The sequence below is a fragment of the Pleurodeles waltl genome, chromosome 9 (genome assembly GCF_031143425.1).
Source record: "Pleurodeles waltl isolate 20211129_DDA chromosome 9, aPleWal1.hap1.20221129, whole genome shotgun sequence".
Classification (NCBI taxonomy): domain Eukaryota; kingdom Metazoa; phylum Chordata; class Amphibia; order Caudata; family Salamandridae; genus Pleurodeles; species Pleurodeles waltl.
In genome coordinates, this window is record NC_090448.1 from 809855110 (window position 1) to 809878300 (window position 23191).

Consider the following 23191-nt stretch of genomic DNA (forward strand, 5'->3'; position numbering starts at 1 on the left):
AGTACTCCACACCATTTAGAAAAATAGCCAATAATTATCCAAGTAAAACAAGACCAAAACGAAAAAAATACAATATACATAAGCAAGAATATCACTTTTAAAAGATTAAATGTGACTGTAGTTCCTTGAAATCAATGAAGCGCTTGACTGAGGCAAACTACCTGGGATGAATCAAAAACAAAGACTATGCAGGTCGGTGGGGAGGTGATGCACTGAAAGAGCCAGGGATGTGTTGGTTCCTTACTGTTGCAGGGGAGGTGATGCGTCTGTTCCTTACTGCTAGGCAGGGGAGATGATGCATCTGTTCCTTACTACCACAGGGGAGGTGATGCGTCATTTGTGGCAAGAAGCTATGGTTCCTTACTGCGGTGCGGAGTCAATGAAGAAAATGGCACCCAGGGACGATGCGTCGATTCATCTAAAGTCAAGCTGCGAGGCGTCGATCTCACAACGATGAAGCAAGCGCTGCGTCACAGTCAGGACGTTGCATCACATACCTCAGTGATGCAATGCTGGAGACTTGTGCAGCAGTGGTTCTTCTGATGCACTGTGGCGGAAAGCTGGGGCTTGTGTAGAAAACTGTGGTCGTTGCGTCAAGAGGGGACTACGCTCCGGTGCGGGCAGTGGCGATGCATCTAATCCTTACATCGATGTGTTGGTTCGGAACGATGCTGTGAATCGATGCGTGGGTTTTCTTCTTATACCTCCTTCAAGGGCCCAGGCTGGATTTGGCACCACTTAAGAGGACAGGGCTCTCAGCAAAGGAACCCAGGTGCAGGCAGATGAAGCCTTTAATGTCCCTGAGATGTCTTAACAGGGGGCAAGCTCAGCTCAAGGCACTGGAGAAACTTGGAAAGCAGGCTGTGGAAAGCAAAGTCCAGTCCTTTCACTCCCAGGATAGAAGCAGCAGGCCAGAGTGACAGTCCCTCCTAAAGCATCCAGCTCTTCATCCGGGCAGAATGCCTTCAGTCCAGAAGTGTTCTAATTTTGTGGTGTCAAAGGTCCAGCCCTTATATCCATTTCTGTCTTTAAAGTAGGCTACTTCAAAGAGAAGTTTATGTAGTGCACAAGTTCCTGCCTTTCCTGCTCTGGCCCTAGACACATTCCAGGGGATTGGAGACTGCTTTGTGTAAGGACAAGTACCGCTCTATTCACGTCCAAGTATCAGCTCCTCCCACCACTCTAGCTCAGGAAGACCCATCAGGATATGCAGAGAACACCTCAGCTCTCTTTGTGCGACTGTCTAGAGTGAATTCACAACAGCCCAACTGCCATCCTGACCCAGACGTGTATTCTAAAGACTGACAGAGGCACTGAATTGTTAAGCGCTGGGAAAATGCCCACTTTCTAAAAGTGGCATTTTCAAAGTTACAATTTATAAACCAACTTCACCAAAAGATGTATTTTTAAATTGTGAGTTCACAATTGTGAGTTCAAAGACCCCAACCTACACATCGCTATCTGATCCCAATGGGAAATTACACTTAAAATATATTTCACACAATCCCTATGTTACCCCGTGCAATAGTGAAAACCAAATGTAGTAGTATTTCGCTATCAGGACATGTAAACCACACCAGTACATGTCATACCTTTCAAATACAATGCCCCCTGCCCTTGGGGCTGCCTTGGTCCTACCTTAGGGGTGACTTACATGTAGCAAAAGGAAAGATTTGGGGCTGGCAAGTGGGTGCACTTCCCAGGTCGAAATGGCAGTTTAAAACTGCCCACACAGACACTGCAGCAGCAGGTCTGAGACATGTTTACAGGGCTACTCATGTGGGTGTCACAAGCAGTGCTGCAGGCCCACTAGTAGCATTTGATTTACAGGCCCTGGGCACACATGGTGCACTATACTAGGGACTTACTAGTAAATCAAATATGCCAATAATGTATAAACCAATCACCAATACCATTTAGACAGGGAGCACTTGCACTTTAGCACTGGTCAGCAGTGGTAAAGTGCGCAGAGTCCTAAAGCCAGCAAAAACAAAATTCAGCACCGGATCAAAAACAGGAGGTCAGAAGCAAAAAGACTAGGGAAATCACACCAAAAGCTGATCGGTCTAACAGTCTGGTATGTGGTGGTTTTTTTGGGCTGCAGGGTCACCCATATTTGTTACTGATGCCATTGTTGCAATATTGAGGAAATAAATCACTGTACTCATGGATGCAGTCTTTTTAAGTATATTAGGGAGTGCTCCAACAGACAAAATTATATTTTACCAGAAGGAACAAAAATCTTTAACTATTTTGCTCTTCTCGCTGTCTCATAAGCAGGCTACTTTTGCAATTAATATGCCTTCAATGTTAGTACTAGATTAGCAACCAGATGTGGCTGTACTGGTTACCATGGCTGAGCAGACTGTTCATATGTATTTGCTTCCTGGGGAGAGGCAGGCACAGACGACTGATTTTCGGGTTGGGGAAACCTTACTTCTCCTCCCACAAACCCACCTTTTCTTCAGTGCCCTAGCATAGCAACAAGCGTGCTCTAATCAGCATCAGTTGTGTACATGGATTACTGTTACCTAAGTGATGTGACAGCTGCCCTCTGCCCCAGACATGCAGAATGGTGTACTAATTTTTGCTGCTTAGATAGATGGTCTGGTTATGCACAGCCTTGCCTAAACGTATTAATTATTACTGTTGATGAGCGTAGCACAGCAAGAGATGAAGTAAACAAAGAAGTAGGAGTCTGAACAGCGAGGATAGGCACGAGTAAAACAGGTCAACCGCTCACTTACTAGAGGTTCAGTGCTCAACCAGAGTGAATAAAAGTAAAGTTATTAAGAAATTTACTGGAAACACTGCTAAGTGATTCATCAGCAGCGCTGCAGATGGCTTCGGGGTTGAACTCTGTTCAAATAAAGTTCAGAAGGCCAATTCTTTGGGTTAGCCAAACCTTAAGTGTAAACACAGCACTCAGTAGAAGCTGGTCCAATGAGGCAAGCAGGCACACACTTCTAACTTGAGAAGACTGCAGGCTGAAGGGCTGTCCATCTCCTGCTTTGATAAAGATGTCAAAAGGCTCTGGATGGAATTGATGAAAAGAAGCATGAATGCCTCAAACTGCAGGCTGTCACCTGTTAAAGACACTGGTGGGGCCTTGAGGATGTTTCAGTGTCTTCAGGTTGCACTTGTACAAATTCATTTTTAGCATTAGGTCTCTTATATAGTTTCAGGTAATCTTCAGTTTTAATCTCCTCTCATGTTCCTACAGTAGCGCTGTGGTCTTAACGCTAGGTCTCTTTTCCGCTCGTCACCATTGTGGTGCATGATGATGCAGGGTAAACAGTAGTATAAGTGAAACAGGATAAGATTTATTCACAAGGTAGGAGTCTCGGGTTACAGGTCAAATATGATATGAATGCAGCAGAAACGCTCAGGACTGTCAGGGAGTGTATGTCACGACAGAAATTGTGTCGTCTTGGACGTCAAAATACTGAACATGCCCCAACCAGACTCTGAATGAGGCAGGCGGACCTTCCGTTTGACGGCGAAGGTACTGGATTGCAAATCAGGCAAACATTAAATCAGGCCCCAGAATTTTTATGTTTCTTTCTGAACAATTGCTCGGATGCTGAATGGTTGTAGTGATGAGTTAAGTACTAGAACATTGCATGAATAATCTGGAATGTGGTTACGTTTTTGGGGCATATAGGAGTGGTGAATAGAAAGTTAGAGGAACATTCTATTCTGGTGCTTGGCTGCAGTAACCCGGTGCTGCATATGTCCGTATATATACAATGAAGAAGATACAAAAAAAAAATCTGAGTCATGCTTTGAGATTACTACAATGGTAGTATATATTACCAGTGCTTCGAAGTCAGACAAACAAAGGAGCTGCCCCTGCTCCGAGACATGTTAATATGAGGAGTGTGGAGTGGTGTAGCATCAAAGGATGTCAATGGGAGAAAAGGATTGCAAGTGACATTCTGAATTGTAATTGTATTTATGTAGCACATACTACCCCTCAGAAAGCATTGAAGCGCTTTTCAGCAACTAGCACGATGCTCCAGAACCCAAAGGTGGATTAGCGGCGGTTTAGCAGAGGAAAATATAAATTATTTTTTTAAGTGGGGGGTGCGGTAGGCATGTGAGTCTGTTAGTTGGATGAGTAGCATAGAGGAGAGAAGATTTTAGAAAGGACAATTTGGGAGTAGTCCATAGTAGTAAAAGAGGTTTAGAATGAGTCAGAGAGCCTGTTAGTTAGATGAATAGGATAAGGGATGGATAGAGGAGGGAAGAATTTGGAAATATCTGTTTGGGAGTTCATAGTAGTAAAAGAGGTTTAGAATGAGTCAGAGAGCCTGTTAATTAGATGAATAGGATAAAGGATGGACAGAGGAGAGAAGAGTTCGGAAATAGCTGTTTGGGAGTTCATAGTAGTAAAAGAGGTTTGGGGTGAATCAGAGTGGAGGTGGGGGTATTTTGGAAGAGAAACAGGATGAGTCATAGAGTGGTGATTTGATGAGGTTTGGGGTGATTAGTTAGTTAATTTTTCTCTTCAGTGAGAGGAAAATATGGAAGTATTTAGCTACATAAGCACACATAAGAGGTATACATACAAAGAGATTTTAATATGCAATGTATACAGAAAAACATCAGGAGATATAAAATTGTTCTGGATAAAGTCCCACATGTACATGCATGGATAAACATTTACAAACCCAGGCTTTCGTTGTCAATCTAAATTAAGCTTCTAATTTTTTTATTTTAATTTTGCTTCAAATACTTAAATCTTGAAGCACCGCAGAAGGAAGGATGCGCTATGGGATAACAAAAACTGTAAATTAGCAAGATCGGATTTAAGTACAGCTGTTAAGAGTGCAATGGTCTTGCCATAGCAGAGGGAAGGAGGGCTTACAATAGGACACAGTTGCATGCCCGGAGATGCTGGGAGAAAGATAACTGGCATCAATTAGCTAGCGCATCAAAAATGAAAGAAAGCCAATTTTTTGGCATTTGTTGCCTGAAGGGGTACTGTATAATGTGAAGGAAGAGGATTTTTTAATACAACCTCTTTTATGGGAACAGCATTATTCCAAATCATACTCACGGGGAATGGGAAACAGGCTGATATTGGGAGGGAAGAACAGCATAAGCCTCTAGGATTCAGTGGAATAGCTGCTATTCATAGCATGAAAAGGGGAAAAGCACCAGGACTCCATATAATCCCCGGAGATCTCTATTGTTCAGAACCAACCATTTGGGGCTGCATAAGTATTACAGTTTTTAATACTATAGCCCGTGGTCGAGAAGTACCAGGTTCATGGAAGGGTGCCAAAATAATTCCAATCTATAAACAAGCACTGGCAATGCCAATAGGTCTCGCATTTGCAAGAGTTAGAGCTACTGGTGTTGTAATGACTATGGCCCTCATTCTGACCCTGGCGGTCCTAAACCGCCAGGGCCGCGGGCAACGGAAGCACCGCCAACAGGCTGGCGGTGCTTCATTGCCCATTCTGACCGTGGCGGTAAAGCCGCGGTCAGAAAAGGGGATCCGGCGGTTTCCCGTCGGAATACCCCTGGCAGGGCTGAACCTCCATGGCGGCGCTGATTCCGACCCCCTTCCCGCCAGCCTGTTTCTGGCGGTTTTGACCGCCAGGAACAGGATGGCGGGAACGGGTGTCGTGGGGCTCCTGGGGGCCCCTGCACTGCCCATGCCACTGGATAGCAGACAGTGAAAATCGCGACGGGTGCAACTGCACCCGTCACACCCCTGCAACACCGCCGGCTCCATTCGGAGCCGGCCTCTGTGTTGCAGGGCCTTTCCTGCTGGGCCGGCGGGTGCTCCTTTGGCGGGCGCCCGCCGGCCCAGCGGGAAAGCCAGAATGGCCTCCGCGGTCTTTTGACCGCGGAGCGGCCAAATGGTGGTGACCGCATGGCGGGCGGCTACCGCTGCCCGCCGCAGTCAGAATGACTGCCTATGTCTTTTACCCATGTGTTTTGGTTTGGAATGGAGAGTATGTATGTGGTGTGGAGTGGATTTGTGGGGTGGAATTACGTGACATAGTGGGTAGATAGGAGTGAGAGCTGCACAGAATAGACAGAAAGACAGAGAGGGATAGGTAGTTTGCGCGTGAAGTGCTGAATGAACTCCAGACAGAAGAAAGTGGGTTAGAAAGAGAGAAAGATGGGTGGAGCCGGCGACAGGTGCATAAAGAGGAAGCACCTGGGTACTCGAAACACACCTCAAGAAGAGGAAGGGAAGCGTGTGATTGAGGGATGGAAATCTCAAAAAGGTACGGGAAAGAAACTGTGCTTGAAGACATGAAGTCAACCACACGAGAGGGGCGGGAAGAGTGCATGCAAGAGTTAGAGCTATTTGCATTATAAATGACAATGGGGGTTATTACAACTTTGGAGGAGGTGTTAATCCGTCCCAAAAGTGATGGCAAAGTGACGGATGTACTACCAGCCGTATTATGAGTCCATTATATCCTATGGAACTCGTAAAACGGCTGGTGGTATATCCGTCACTTTTGGGACAGATTAACACCTCCTCCAAAGTTGTAATAACCCCCAATGTCTTTAATCCACATGTTATGGAGTGGAATTATGTGGGCTGGATTGGAATTGTTAGTTGTGGAATTGTGTGGTGTGGAATAGTGTGGTGTGGAGTGGATTTGTGTAGTCGAAATATGTGGCACGGTGTGCAGTGAAATTATGTGGATAGCAATTATGTGGTATTGAGTATGGGGTGTAATTATGTGGATTGGTATTTTTTGTTGTGGACTGGCATGCAGTGGAGTTTAATTATGAGGTGTGCTGTTGAACTATGTGGTGTGCTGTTGACTTTTGTGGCATGGATGTGGAATTTGGTGGTGTGGATTGGATGTATGTGGTGTGTCGTGTAATTGCGTTGAGTTTAATTATGTGGTTTGTTGAATTATGAGTGTGGAATGGAAATGTGTGGAATTGAATTGTGTGGAGGGGAACTGTGTGGCACTGAGTGGAATTAAGTTGGCTGGAATTATGTAGCATGGGGTGGAGTGTATTTATGTGGACTGTTGTTATGTGATGGAGTGGTTTTATGTGGGGTGTATTTATCTGGCATTGACTAGAGTGTAAATATGTGTAGTTGAATCATGTTGCGCTGAGTGGTAAAATGTGGAGTGTACTTGTGTTGGGTGGTGTTGAACTGTGTGGCAGTAAAGTGTGTGGTGAGGAATTGTGTGGTTGCATGTCACACTAAACATCCGGATATGCCACAAGGTACCCAGGCGAGTGGAACAATTCTGTTTATGATGCATCTTCCTCAGACTCTTCGGATGGGATTCACATTAATAAAGATTACCGGATTTGCCCAAGATTACACAATGTAGTCAAGTGAGAGAGTCAGGTTTAAAACCTAAGTCTACTGGTTCCACATTCACCAATTTAAGCTCTAGATGTTTTCTAACAAATCAAATGTATATATGGCTGATGATGTGTGCACCTATATCGTTAGGCAGAGATTGCCATTTTGGCATATTATTATAAAACTTTTATTTATATTTCCAAGATGGCCTAATGTGTAGTCAAGAACGAAAAATTTAAAAATAAAAAGTTTGCATGAGGCCACAAAAATGTGCTTGCATAGGAAGCCTCCGAAAAGCTTGCGGGGCTGGGGCAGAGTGCTTAGCAGAGCAGTCTGCAGCTGTAACAACTTTTAAGTCACCACAGAGGATTCCAGAGCTGAGAAAACCTAGGAGAGAATCAACAGATGCCAGATTCCAAGGGCAGATTGAGGTGCTGCTGAGGTGAGGCTGAGTGATTTGGTGGTGCAGAGTCATGCTGACATGGTGCTGCTGCACTGGTGTTGAGATGGTGCTGCACTGGTGCTGAGGTGGGGCTGAGTGATGCTGAGGTGGTGTGTGTTGGTGTTGTGATAGTGCTCAGGTGCTGCTAAGTGGTGCTGCTCAGGTGGTGTTGTGGTGGTGCTGCTGAAGGGGTGCTGAGTGACGCTGACTGGTGCTGAAGTGGTGCTACGCTGATGCTGAAGTTGTGCTGCGATGGTGCTGAGTGATGCTTTAGTGGTGCTGTGCTGGTGCTCAGGTGATGCTGAGTGATGTTGTGTTACAATATGGAAAAGACAAATCATTATCCCTGCATATTAAAGGTAAACATGTTTAGAATTTGAGAGTGTGCCTGTGCACTGTCAGTGACCTGGCCAAAGAGGGAATAATGAAAGACCTGAAACTGGGTCATAAATTCATAGCTGTTCCGAACAGGGGCTCTCAAAATATGTTTGGCCAAGGGCCCCCATAATCCTTAAAATGTCCCCTTGGTTTGTAGGTTGCACATTAAATGAGCGTCACATTGCATGTATTATTCCGCAAGTTTGGATCTGTCAGGACCTGTGGGTTGTAGCTTTATGGTATTTTCTGATGGGAGTCGTTTTGTGTAGATCGCTGTAAGAAAAAGTCCAGGGACATGCTTGGGGAAATCCTTTACTTGGAGCTCCGCAGCACCGTGGTAGCAGGTTAAAGGTCAGCTGCCATGGTAGTCTGTAGAAAAGAAAACATCCTATGGACTGCACAGATGACATAAAACAAGAAAAGAGCAGAAAAGGCACAGACAAATGGCAGCAGGTGACAAAGCAGCAAGAGGGTTACAGACTGGGGGGAAGCTGGCACGAGGACCTGAAAGAAAATGTTTACTCACAGAACAACAGAAAAAAATAAAATACCAGATAGTCTATGCTGCGCGGGTAAGCAGTTTCCTTCTTATAAAAGCAAAACAGCATCTTACTTGGAAAAAGCAATCGAAACCTTTAACAGTAAAGTTTAGAAAATGCCTCTGGGAGTACAGTGTTTCAACCACGCCCTTTAAAACTATCAATGCACAAAGCCCCCTTAACCAAGAATATCAAAGCTTAGATTTGAAGGAGCTCATCATTTGTCATCACTTGCCGCAGATCTGATTTGGGCACCCCACTCTGGCCCAGGAAGACTCATCAGGATATCTTAAAAGAAACATGTACAGAGCGATAAAAACAGACGCACTTTTAACGCCTTCGCTGCCAGGCCTTTTCCCCCTCAGGTGCCAGGCCTTTTTTGGGCTATTTGGGGCAGGGCGCGCTTAGGCCCTCATAACTTTTTGTCCACATAAGCTACCCACGCCAAATTTGCGTCCTTTTTTCCCCAACATCCTAGGGATTCTAGAGGTACCCAGACTTTGTGGGTTCCCCTGAAGGAGACAAAGAAATTAGCCAAAATACAGTAAACAAATCGTTTTTTAATTATTTTTTTTAATTGAAAAAATGGGCTGCAGAAGAAGGCTTGTGGTTTTTCATGGAAATTGGTATCAACAAAGGGTTTGCAGTGCTAAAATCACCAGCTACCCAGCTTTCAGGAACAGGCAGACTTGAATCAGAAAACACAATTTTTCAACGCAATTTTGGCATTTTACTGGGACATAACCCATTTTTACGATTTTTTGTGCTTTCAGCCTGCTTCCAGTCAGTTACAGAAATGGTTGTCAAACCAATGCTGGATCCCAGAAACCTAAACATTTCTGGAAAAGTAGACAAAATTCTGAATTCAGCAATGGGTGATTTGTGTAGATCCTACAAGGGCTTCCTACAGAAAATAACTGAAATAAAACAAAATTGAAATTGAGGTGGATTTTGTCCTCTAGCTCAACCGCCACCGAGGGAAACCTACCAAACCTGTGCATTTATGAAAACTAGAGACCTAGGGGAATCCAAGATGGCGTGACTTGTGGGGGTCTCACCAGGTTCTGTTACCCAGAATCCTTTGCAAACCTCAAAATGTGGCTAAAAAACACTTTTTCCTCACATCTCGGTGACAAAATGTTCTGGAATGTGAGAAGAGCCACAAATTCCCTTCCACACAGCGTTCCCCAAAGTCTCCCGATAAAAAAGGTACCTCACTTGTGTGGGTAGGCCTAGTGCCCACAATGGGAAATGCCCCAAAACCCTATCTGGACACATCAAAATTATCAAATAGAAAACTACCTGTTTTGCGAGGGGCACCCGCGTTTTTGGTCCTGGGCTCAGCAGTCATCTAAGGAAACCTACCAAACCCAGACATTTCTGAAAACTAGACACCCGAGGGATTCAAGGGAAGTGTGACTTGCGAGGATCCCCCAAAGTTTTCTTACCCAGAATCCTCAGCGAACCTCAAGTTTAGCTAAAAAAAAAAAAATCACATTTTTCCCACATTTCTGTGTGGGACCACCGCACCGGAACAGATTTCCTACCACCTGACGTTCCCCTTAGGCTCCCGGTAAAAATGATACCTCACTTGTGTAGGTGGGCCAAGTGTTTGAGACAGGGAAGAGCCAAAAACACGTTGAAATTGAGGGTGGACCACAGTGGGTCCAAAAGGGCAGTTAGAAACAAAACATTTTTAGGCTGACAAGTGCAACAGAGATGTTATCAGTATAGATGAGACAATGCTGGGTGGTAGGAATTTTGTGGATTCCTGCAGATTCCAGAAGGTTCCATCACAAAAATGTGGGAAAAATGTGTGCTTTCCAGCAAAATTGCAGGTTTGCAGGGCATTGTGGGTAAGGAAATGGTGCGGGGTCCATGTGAAGCACACCACCCTGGAATCAACTAGATGTTTAGTTTTCAGATGTGTCTAGGTCTTGTGCATTTTTCTACATGGCAGCCTCCCAAAGTAAAAAAAGTGCAGCCCTCACCATTCCAAGTGGGACGATTTTGAGAGTTACCAAGCTCTCATGGCCCAAATGTAAAACAAAAAACAAAAAAAACAAAAATGTCCTCTTGCTTGCCCTGGGGTAAGATGTTCTAGGGTGCCGGGAGAGCTGAATCACTGTTAGCCCCTTCAGTTCAGGTGAGGGCATAACCAGGCTCATACTGGTTGGTAATCACCACCCCACTATTTTATTTTTTTTATTTCATGGCATCTAGCAGACTTTCTGTCCCCTCTCCCCCCGGGATGTGGATCAGGGTAATTGCCCCATCTGCCCAACGGTGGACAGAACAACTTTGGCCCCATTTATTTAGGGTGGAGGTATGGCCATAACCCCACCCCCTCATTTTGAAAAAAAAATCTTCTCCGGTCTCTGGTGAGCTTTCTGCCGCCCTTGGGGGCAGATATGGCCAACAGTAATGTGTCCCCATGGGAAGCGACCCTTGCCCAAGGGACTGCGCCCCCAAACAAAACACACACATACACACACACCAATCCCTGGTGTCTAGTGGTTTCTGCCCCCCTTGGGGGGCAGATTGGCCTAACAAAAATAGGCCGATCTGCTCCCAAGGGGGGCAGAAATGGCCTAAGCACAATTTGGCCCCCCAGGGAGCAACCCTTGCATAAGGGGTCGCTCCCTGCATATCAAAGAAAAAAAGGAAAAAAAAAATCCCTGATGTCTAGTGGCCATTTCTGCCCCCCCTGGGGGGGGGTGGGGGGGTTGGGGTAAGAAATGACCAAAAAATTATTTGCCCCCTAGGGAGCGAACCTTGCCCAAGGGGCCGCTCCCCTCATGTACATTTTTTTTAAAATACAAAATTCCCTGGTGTCAAGTGGGCATCGGCCTAATTATATCAGGCAGATCTGCCCCCTGGGGGGGCAGAAATGACCTAAAAATTATTAGCCCCCCCTAGGGAGCAACCCTTGCCCAAGGGGCCGCTCCCCTCATGTAAATTTTTTTGTTAAAAAACGAAATTCACTAGTGTCTAGTGGGCATTTTTGCCACCCCCTGGGGGTGTGGGGGGGGGGGAGCAGAAATGGCATAAGCACAATTTGCCCACCCCAGGGAGCGACCCTTGCCTAAGGGGTCGCTCCCTGCACATAAAAGAAAAAATTTATTCCCTGGTGTCTAGTGGGCATTTCTGCCCCCCCGGGGGCAGATCGGCCTAAGGGGCAGAAATGACCTAGAAATTATTTGACCCTCTAGGGAGCGACCCTTGCCCAAGGGGCCGCTCCCCTCATGTAAATTTAAAAAAAAAAAAAAAAAAAAATCCCTGGTGTCTAGTGGGCATTTCTGCTGCCCGATCGCATCGCAATCGGGCAGCAGAAATGCTCAGAATGACATTGGAGATACGATGTCTCTCCCGCCCCCCTCCTCTCGCGACCTCTGATCGCGTGCTGACGTCATCAGAAACTTGGCGCCTTTGCTGATGCTAAGAAACTATATGAGTCAGCGGGGGGGGTTTTGTGTTCACTGGCCAATCCCTGGCTGAGTAGTGACTGACCCCTGAACACAAACATTCCCGTCCCGGGCCGCCCTCCCCTCACCCCTCCAGCTCACCTAAATCACCGACAGCTTAGCTGCCTCAGGCTGATGATGGTTTTGCTGGAGTGTGTCAACAGGGGTGAGACAGTGAGGCAGGGAAAGAATGGGGGCATTGGGGTGTTAAAAATATTGCCTTTGGTATGATAATGGAGGATAAAAAAGGCTTACTGGCAAATCAGACAGAAGCAAGCATGCAGGGACACAAGCAAGTCTGGAGTAAGACAAAAGGGGTGCTGCTCTTAATGCACACAGCTCTGTGCGCCCCTCAGCACAAGGCCGGACCTGTTGCTAGTACGATATTTTAAAATAAATTACTATACATGTTCTCAGTCTACAGCACCATGCATGCCTCATCAACGCGACTGACCAAAGAACATTGCTTTAATAGCAGTTCCATTAACCAACCAAACATATTTAAATTATTCCATATTTACCCATATTCTGGTGCTCTTGAGTGATCAGGGTAACATCCAGCACTATATAAATTCTATGTCAGGACCTGACCTTTCCTTCTTTGCTGTTTATTATTGGTAAAAAAAACACAGCATCAAATCAAAATAAACTTTAGTGATAAACCACATTTCTCATAAACACGATGTCATGTACACTGCGCCAGTGATGGGCCTCGCCCTATAAATGCTTAGTATGGGGCCTTATTCCTCCTCTTTCTTTGCTGCTTCTGCGAGAAAAGCTAAGTACATTCTCTTTGGTTTCAACTCTTTCCCGTAAAAACGACTGCACATTAAATTGCATTCGGCCGAGCGCTCCGCTCAAGAAGTCGCTACTGGCACCCGCCGTGGGCACCTGGGGGCGGGAGACGCTGCGCTCTCGGCCAGTGCTATTTTTAGCTCGCTCTCCAAGTTCTCCTCACGGCAGGTGGTCCCCAGAGCATTTCAGGACATGAGCTTCATGCCTATGCTTGGCAAGTCAGAGCACTCTGCCGGCATCAATAATCTGCACCTCGGCAGCTCGGAAACGTCTCCCATGCGCCTTACGCCAGGGCCAGTACAGGCTATTACAGGTTGTTCCTGAGGAGCATATATCCTATACACCTGCAATTTATTGCAGCTAGGATTGTTTTTTCTACTTGCTTATTGCCCCCATAGTGACATAGAAGTGTAAATGGGTGCCCCCCTTGACTATTCTAGTAAGATTTTTTTTGCCAGTCAACTTTCCTGTGATCGTGGCCCAAAAAGACCTGACAGACAATCTTCCCCAAACCAATGAGGACCTACTCCTTGCTGGCTAGACGCCTCTGTCACGCAATCCATAAATAGAGCCTTGGCAGTCGCTCTGCAACCTATAGTGCGACAATTAAAAAGATACGCTCTTCCAGTGCCTCCTTATGATTCCAACTCAATTGCCTCTCTGCCCCTTCCCCAGGGAGACGAAGTGCCCATTCGTCTAACTGCCCCAACAACAAGACCATGGTTTGGATCTCACAGGCCTTCGCCTCAGACCACCTTAATCCACACCAAAAGTGTCCACCATCACAGCGACGATCTCCAACCAGACAGTGATACAGAAGCCTCATACTCCAACAATTCGGAACAAGACCAGATCCCTGGTCACTTATGTAAAATCGTGGACATGACGGTGACAGCCAAACAATCTGACACGCCTGTCAACCCTGACACACTAGCAGGCTGGGCTCAACGCGCTCTATACCTTTTAGGCAATGCCAACTGTGCGTTATCAGTGGAGCGCAGAAGATCAGTGCTCATGCGCATAGACCCCAAACTGACAGAACTGACTCATGCAGAACTCGGACCCCTAGCCAATGGGTTACTCTTTGGCGACAAATTTGTGAAGGATCTGGGGAAATTTGTTCACACCTTTACAACCCTGGACAAGGCTCAGAACTCTATGCAGAAGGTGTTTAACCAGCGGCTTTTTGCTAAGGCCTGTCGTTATAGAGGGCAATCGCCCGGCTGATTCGCCAACCGCAGCCCCCTCCACCTCCTCCAGAGGTCATGGCTACCACAACCAGGGCAGAGATACATTCTAACACGCTATAAATCGTGGGTGGTCACCCTTGTTGCAACAGAGGCTCCTTCTGAGCCCACGCTGGATATAATTCCGGAACAAATACCCAAGGTAAGCCTAATCCTGCCAACATATGATATCTTTGGGGGCAGGACACGGTTTTTCCTGAACAACTGGTCTCTTCTGACTACAGACCCCTGGGTATTAGAGACAGTCAAGGGTTTCAGACTAGAATTGTAGAGAGTTCCCCAACAAACTCTATCCTACCCCTCACCATTTTTCCCAAACAGATCAAGACTTTATTCAACAGGAAATAGATCAACTCCTGCTGAAAGATGCGATATGGCCCTGCCTTCCAGAAGCTTTCGGTTTCTGCAGCAATATTTTCGTAGTGACGAAAAAAGGGGAAGGTTCCCCTCTTGTCATAAACCTGAAAGACTTCAAAGGCTGGATTCTCTACCGCCATTTCAAAATGGAGGGAATCCACCTTCTGAGGGATATCCCTCGAGAGGATGAATGCATTGTCCATTTGGATCTGAAAGACTCATATCTCTCTATTCCAATTTGGCATCCTCACCGGAAATTTCTCCAATTTCAATGGAAAGGTCACTGGTTCCATTTCAAAATTCTCCCCTTTGGTCTATCATCCGCCCTGTGATGTTTCACCAAAATAATGCTCCCGGTGGTAGAGTCTCTTCACTCCAGGGGCGTTCATCTCATAATTTATTTAGAAGGCTTCCTCAAAATGGCCCAACAGTTTCACACTCTCATTGTCCATCTGAATTGGATAGTTCAACTGTTACAAGATTTAGGCTTCCTTATCAACAAGAAGAAATCGTTCCATTCTCCCTCCCGTTGCAAAGAGTTTCTAGATTTCCAGATCAATTCTCTGTCCTCCTTCCTCTCTCTCCCACCTCAAAAATTGAAAACTGTTTGGAAAGAAAAAAAGTCTTTCCTACACAAAGACCAATTTTCCCTCAGGTCTCTAGCCAGGATTGTGGGTCTCCTGAGACCCTCGATCCAGGGGATCTTTCCTGCCCCTCAACATTACAAGGCAATTCAACGATTAGAGATTCAGCACCTCCAGAAGGGAGTAGGGTATTCAGAACTCACATCTCTCAAAAGCCGAACTTCAATGGAGGCTAGAACACGTCAGCATGGAATGGCAGGGCCATCTTCGGTTCACAACCAGATGTCGTTCTGGAATCAGACGCCAGTCGGTGGGGTTGGGGTGCCAGATGCAGCGACATCTCCACCGGGGGTCGAGGGTCACAAGAGGAATCCGAAATTGCACATCAACTGCTTAGAGCTCTTGGCTGGTTCCTGCGCAATCCAGACACTGGCTCCCATCTCCAAATGCTGCGTTCTGCTGCGGATGGACAACATCTCAGCAGTCTGCTATATCAACAAACTGGGGGGAAGATGCTCCTGTATTCTGACGGAGATAGCAAAAAGCTTTTGGTAGTTCCACCTCCAATATCATATTTCAGTGACTGCAGAATACCTCCCAGGTCAGTGCAATGTGGTGGCGGACTGGAACTCAAGATACCTCAGAGACTCCAGCGAATGGAAGATACTCCATTCAGTCTTCCCAGCTCTTCAGAATCGGTGGGGTCCGTGCCATACAGACCTACCTGCATGTCGCCTGTAACATCATCTGCCCCGGTTCTTCTCCTGGAGACCGGATCATCTAGCCAGCGCCACTGATGCTTTTCTCCAACATTGGGGGGCCATCTACATTACGCCTTTCCCCCATTCCTCATAATCCTGAGGGTGGTAGCTCAAGTCCTCTGTCAACAAGCCGAACTGATTCTGATCACTCCACTTTGGAGGGCTCAGCCCTAGTTTCCTATTCTGTTAGAGATGACTCTAGATTGCCTGGTGCTGATATCCTCATTTATGGATCTATTGACAGACCCAATGGGCAACAGACACCCTCTTCTTCAGGAAAGTAACCTTCAACTCATGGCTTCGGAACAGACTATTAACTTCATCTCCACATCTTGGTCTGAATCCACTCACAAGGTGGCTGGGTTTGTACAACTCACAGAATGTTGATCCAATGGGGGATCCCGTTACCTTTGTCATCAACTTCGTAGCCAAAATGGCCTCCAATGGTCTTAGTTATTGTTCAGTCAACAATTTCCAATCTGCCATTTCCGCTGGTCATGTCTCTCTGGATGGTAAGCCTATTGGAGAACATCCCCTGGTAAGTAGTCATGAGAGGTATTTGCCTTTCTAATCCTGCCCTTCCTAAATATTCAGTTCTCTGGGAAGTCAACATTGTTCTAAAATTCCTGCAATGTTGGCCATGTAACGCGGATCTGTCTAGGAAACAGATTTCCGCCAAATTAATGCTTTTACTATGCTTAGTGTCATGCAGGAGAGTGTCTGGCGTCAAGGCTCTGGATCTCTCAGGTCACGTATTCTCTCTAGATGGGAGTCTCATTTTCCATCTCAAGACAAACAAAGACCTTTTCTAGACAGATCTCTTATCGAAGTTTTCATGAAAACCAGAAACTTTGTGTTGAACATTGCCTAAAAGAGTACGAAGACCGCACACATGAATTTCGACGGTCTAACAGTGGTCAACTCCTGATTGGCCTTAGAAATCCTTTCATCCAGTGTCTTCCTCTACGTTAGCTCGCTGGGTGAAATATATTTTGTCAGAAGCAGTTATAGAAACGTCTATTTTTGGTATACACTCAGTGAGAGTCGCTATGGCTTCTAAGTCTTACTCTTTAGGTTCACAGTTACAAGACAACATGAAAGCAGCAGGCTTGTCTACAGATTCAACATTTCAAACCTTTTATTATAAACCTATATAGATGTTGCTTCTTTAGTTTTACAACAGCTTTAAACAAGAATAATATGAAGCATCCTTTCCGGACATAGAATCAAACATCTTCTAGCTATTGCGTCAAGAATTTTAGATTCTATTAAGGACATGGAGGCGAATATTATCCCTCCCATTCATTTATCTTTAACATTATACGATAACATTTGTAATGAAACAGCAATGTTAAATGCCATGATGAATGTTTTCTCCCACCCAAATTGTGTAGTTTGATATGATGACTTGTGTCAGAGGTTGGGTATCACCAGGTCCTCTTTTATTCCCTTTACCGATTTAGAACAAAAGAATGGATCAAGGAATCAGTTTTAATTTCCTGTTTAGGATTTCCAGACCTTAATGGTCGTCAGTTATGTTCTTTCGGCTCAGAATCTGCTGATTCGATTTATGGTCCCAGCTAAGCCACGTAGTGAATTCCAAGTTCAAGTTTGCCGCAAGGCAAAGAAAAAGAAGGAATATGGCGCTGGACTAAGCATTTATAGGGCGAGGTGGGTCACTGGCGCAGTGGACATGGCGTCGTGTTTATGGGAAATGTGGTTTATTGCAAAAGTTTATTTTGATTGGCTGCTGTGTTTTTTTTTACTAATAATAAACAGCAAAGAAGGAAAGGTCAGGTCCTGACAAAGAAGAAAAGCATAATACTCACCTCCATGTCCTTAACAGAATCTAAAATTCTTGACGGGATAGCTAGATTTTTTTTTTATTCCAAACAGCCACCACCCCGACCTTTTTTCACAAAGGGTAAAAGACTACATGCTTATCTAGTCTTGCTAACGACTGGACAAAAGCACTGCACTAGCACTGGCTTTTAAATCACAGTAGAAAGCTCACCGCCAAATGGCATTTTTAAGGTCTTCTGCAGCCTTACCACTTGGTTGGAAACGCAACCCTCCTCTCATATAATGTGATTTAGTTAGTGCTTGCCTCTACATGAGCTCCAAAGAAGTGGAAGATCTAACCATATTGGCCATGGATTAAATGTCCTCCTAAACAAGGATGTGAACCTTTGACCGAGGTATAGGTTGCACATTATGCACAATCGCTATTAACTTCACTTTGAAAGCAGCTTTTGAAAATGTTGAGTCACACTGAAGCGTTGGGGCTACTCTGATTCTACATGGCAACACTGGTGTTTGGAAGAGGCTGGTAAATGTTTTGACAACTCGCAAGTAGAATACATTTACCACAATTTAAAAAGCACACAATAAAAAATAACTTTATTGTGCCTAGTGTGGAAGTTGCGTACATGATTTGTGTGACTGTACTTTAAAAGTAGCCTTTCCCACATGGTAATAATAGGTATAAAACAAGTGAGAAACAAAGTAGAACAAGCATTTGCAATACAATGGGTCTTGCGTCTGCTCGAGTTAGAGCTATTAATTAGCATTGCAAACTCCTAAGCGGACTTTTCTTGCTACATATACTGAAAATGAAAAGTAATACAATTTCACATAAGGGGCCGATTTAAAGCGCCACGCCATGAGCGTGATGGTGACTAATCAGAACAAAAAGACCGGTCCGCTTTCGCCTTTGCATAGTAATAAAAACAAAAAACGAGCATGACTGTGCTGTGTAAAACCTTTAATATGTGAAGGAATGCTTGGATAAACAAAAGAATTAAACTGGTAGTCATGAAAAGCACTTGATTACTGCCCAGCGAGATCGCGGTGCCTACGAAATAAAGAGAAAAAGTAGTTCAGAAACCATACGGATGACTCGTATGTTTTCAGTAGTTGGCCGGTGCACAAGAGGAGGGCTAAACACCAGAAAAGGCATGATGTATGCATGCCTTTCACTAATGAAACCAAGCAAATTTTAAAAGGCAAGCCCACAAATGAACGAAAGTGATGGGCATGACATGTGCGTGGTTAAAAGCCCACAGAGAGATTACAACAGGGACAGAGCTCTTGCACGCTCCGCCCTAAAAAAAAGGATTTTGAGGGATTAAATCGGGGAAAAGATTAACTGAGAAACAAAAGTGAATCTAATCCTGACAGCTTCAGAGTGGGTTGTTCTCCTCTAACAGACTTGCTCTCACCTGCAGCAGCTGCTACTGCTAGTATGCGCAGAGTACGCACAGACAACTTGAAGACTACTATGAAACACACTGCAACTGACTCCAAGCTCTTTTCTGCATACAGCATGATTTTGCAAGCGAGGCGCTGTGCTAGTGCATGCACTTGCAGGCTCGACCCCAACAAGGGACCCTATAAAACATAGGCCAATTAGCCTGATAGATACCATGCAGAAAGTTTTTAGCAAGCAAATTTTGACACAGATATAATCCTAGATCGAGGATAACAGGGTTGCGGGCTGGCTTTAGGGCATATACACTCACTTTAGACCAGGTGTTCCTTTTTTTATTGATTATTTGGAAGGCTGTTGTGGTTGGGAAGGGGCACCTTCATGTTGGGTTTGTGGACCTCAAGTCTGCCTTGATTTAATTCGGCGGGAAAATTGTGGTTGCTCTGAGGGATCAAGGGATGCCCCTAGGTCTGCTGCAACTTATAGTTCATCTGCATCAAGGTAACTATGCACAAGTCAGGTGGGGTGAGGGTGGTGAGTTAACCAAGAAAATTGATGTTTTAAGAGGGGTTCGTCGAGGTTGTGTCCTCGCTGAACCCCTCTTTACTTTATCCATGAATGGGTTAATTGATACACTTTATGACTGTGGAGGTGACCCTCGCTTAAAGTAGGGAGTCGACCAATACCAGCACTTCTCTTTGCCAATTACATAGTGTTGATCTCAAAAACACCAATGGGCATGCAGAACATGTTAAATACATTGTGTGATGCATGTGATAAATTTGCCTGAAGATCAACTACTTGAAAACTAACTTTATGACCTTTTGGCCTCACTGATCACTTAAAGAAAAACTGAGGTTGGGATCAAAGATTTGTGAACAGGTCAAGGTTTTTGACTATTTGGGGTTAGATTGTTTAGAAATTTGTCATGGTTGGCCCAGATTCAAAAAAGCCAAACGTCATTGCAACATGTAGAGGTGGCGACTGTTTGAAAAATGAAATGGATCTTTATTCTACCCCATTTCCCCCGCACTTGAAATATATTGTGGTACAGGGCTGGGCGCAGCCCTATATGGGGCAGAATTGTGGGGCTTGGAATAGACTAAGGGATTAGAGCTGGTTGAGAACAAATTTATAGGATCTATTCTAGAACTGCCACAAAGCACACCACTTGTCCTGGTACGCCTTGACCTCGGAGCGAAAAGCATTATCAATATTGCTGCTTTAAAAACCTTAGTGTTTTGGGTGAAGCTATGGACAGGCAAAACACATATCCCTGTTAAGGAAGCTGTTGCTTAAGTACAGGCATTAGATAGAGTGGCAGAACATATCCCTTGGTTTAACAAGGTCAAAGGATGCTTGTACAAGCTAGACTTGATGGAATTATGGGAGCAACCAGAAACCATGACCAAAGCTTAAGGTGAAGTTTTGTGACTAGATCCAAGACATCCTTTTTAATTCTATGGCACTCAGCACTAACTGAGCGGTTCTTGGATATTAAATGTTCTTTTATATTGCAGACATTTATGGACCAAATAGAATCTCCACTTGCACAAGCACTTTACTTGCAATTTAGGTATGGGAATTTACCTGTAAATTTAGAAAAAAGTAAATGGAAGAAGTCTATTTTATTACCGTTTTGCCCGGCCTGCTGAACCTGTAAAGCATTTTATGCGTTTTTGCTTTTTGTATGTGAAGACCAGAAGAAGATGGATAGTCCCAGCATGTCGGCTAATGTCGATTTCTCGCCTCCTAGAAGCTATGCGAATTGTAAGATCTGATAACACGGATTGGGTTGTGTTTTCTGTATCAAGGTACCTGCTTTTAGCCTGGAGGATTAGAAACAAAATTCTAGCAAAAAAATAGAATTCTTGATCATACGGGCATTATGTTGTTTAGTAAACACCCAAGAAGTACTTTCTTTATGCTGTATTGTTGTTTTTTAAGTTTTGCTGATGTCTTTACTTTTACTAACTTTTTTTTTTTAATTTCTGTGAATGTGTTCCGCAGAGACCTTTTTTAGGAACATGTTTCTTTAAATGTTTCCAAATGTCGTTCCCAGGATTTCTCATGTACCATGGGAATTTGTACATTAAAAACAAACTCCTGCTCCACTTTTTCGCAGGATAACGTTAGATCCCTCATTTCTCTTTTACGAGGGAACCATCACCTCCCTGTACTGCATCCTTTCCATGTGAATTATCCCTTGGTCTTCCCTGGTTTGTGGTGGTGGGGACGCACACACACACACACACACACACACACACACACACACACACACACACACACACACACACACACAGACCTGCCCCCCTCATAGTCGGTACCCTAGCACTACTTCCCTTACCTATAAACTAGGCCCACTACAGCTTTCTAAACTCTAGAACCAGTATCCTTGTATACCATTACCCATACCTACTCCCTCATATCACTACCAATACCTACACTCTAGCACCTCAATTGCAACCATACTGTACTTCCTCTACAACTGCCATAACCTGGTCCATTCCACCAAACTATGCTCTAATATATTTATTTCTGCCTACATTGGTACCACTACCTCGACCCCATCATAGTACCAGTATGCCTACTTTTTTTCAGGCATCTCTACCCTAAATGTTAAACTTGTACCTATATTCATGCCTATACGTTTTCTCTTAATTCATTTCCACATGTGATTTTCTTGTCCCCTAATGTACTATCTGCCCCCAAGAGGGGCAGAAGCCACTTAGACACCAGGGATAGAGTGTGTGTGTGTGTTAGAGGAGGGGGGCAACCCCTTGGGCAAGGGTCGCCCCCCCCCCCTTTGGGGGCACGTGTTCCAAGGCCATTTCTGTCCCTCCATGGGGACAGATCGGCCTATTATTTTTAGGCTCACCAGCCCCCAAGGGGTGCAGAAACCACTAGAACGCCAGGCATTTTTTTTTATATGTTTATTTATGGGGGGTGGGGGGGGCATCTCCTTGGGCAAGGGGCGCCCCCCCCCAAGGGGGGCATTGAACTGTTGGCCATTTCTGCCCCCCTTGGGGGCAGATGGGCCTATTTTTATTAGGCCCATCTGCCCCTAAGGGGGGCAGAAGCCGCGTAGTCACCAGGGATAGTGTGTGTCTGTGTGTGTGGTTTGTTATTTGCTTGGGGGTGGGCCCTTGGGCAAGGGTCGCTCCCCCTCGGGACACACTACTAAAGGTATTTTCTGCCCTCCTTTGGGCAGATAGGTCTATTTTTTAGTAGGCCCATCTGCCCCTATGGCAGAATCCACTTAGGCACCAATTTCTAAATGCTTGATGGTGGGATGTTTGTCAACTGACAAAGTATTTGTATTTGTGATAATTTTTTTCCTCTTTTTTGTTCTAGTTCAAAGCTTTTGCTTTCTTTGCTGTGGCTCCTTGCGGTTTTGGCGGTGGTTGACCTGCGGTTTGCGAAGTTGCATGTTTTAGGTAAGTAAAAACAATTTACTCCAAAGGAGTATTGTTGCCATGCATGAATGGCATGTTTGTAGGTGGTGTACTAAATGCAGGTTTGTGTGAAATTGTCCTTAGATTTGTGCACAATGATAATTGTGTTGTCTTATTTCTAATTTGCTTTTCTTTCTTTCTTTTTAGTGGGATATGATTAGTGATTGCTGTGTCTGTGCAGAGTAGTTGCTGGTGATTCAAGCTTTTTCAGGCAAGTGAGCAGTATAGTTTTTGAGTTTATAACTCTTACTAATAAAGCTACACTTTATTACTTATCTTACACAGTTCTGGTTGTTGGTGGTGCATTTGTCCAGTTAATTTTCGTAGGAAAGATCATGGCTAGCCGCAGGGTGACCGCTCAGCAGGTGGTTGGTATGCTTTTTGAATCATTGTCTGATCATGATTATGAGACGGACTCTGCATCTGAGGCAGAGGAGGAAGTGAGGGATTCTGGCAGTGAATTTTCTGTTTGAGAGGAATCTTCTGATGAGGAAGCCACACTCTGAAACAGGCCCCTCATCTGCACTGAGGAGGACACTGATGTGTCATTAGTGCAGCAACCTGGGGCTGAAAGGTTTCCCGTTAGAAGACCTGAACTCTGGGTTGCCCCAAACATGGAGCAGCCAGAATTGCCTGCTTTCACTGGTCTCCCGGG

General features: G+C 45.0%; 1 protein-coding gene across 1 annotated transcript in view; it reads right to left on the reverse strand.

Annotated features, from left to right (window-relative positions):
- CAPN1 (calpain 1) overlaps window positions 1-23191 on the reverse strand; it is a 332385-nt gene that overhangs the window by 54357 nt on the left and 254837 nt on the right. The gene's annotated exons all lie outside the window — the stretch shown is intronic.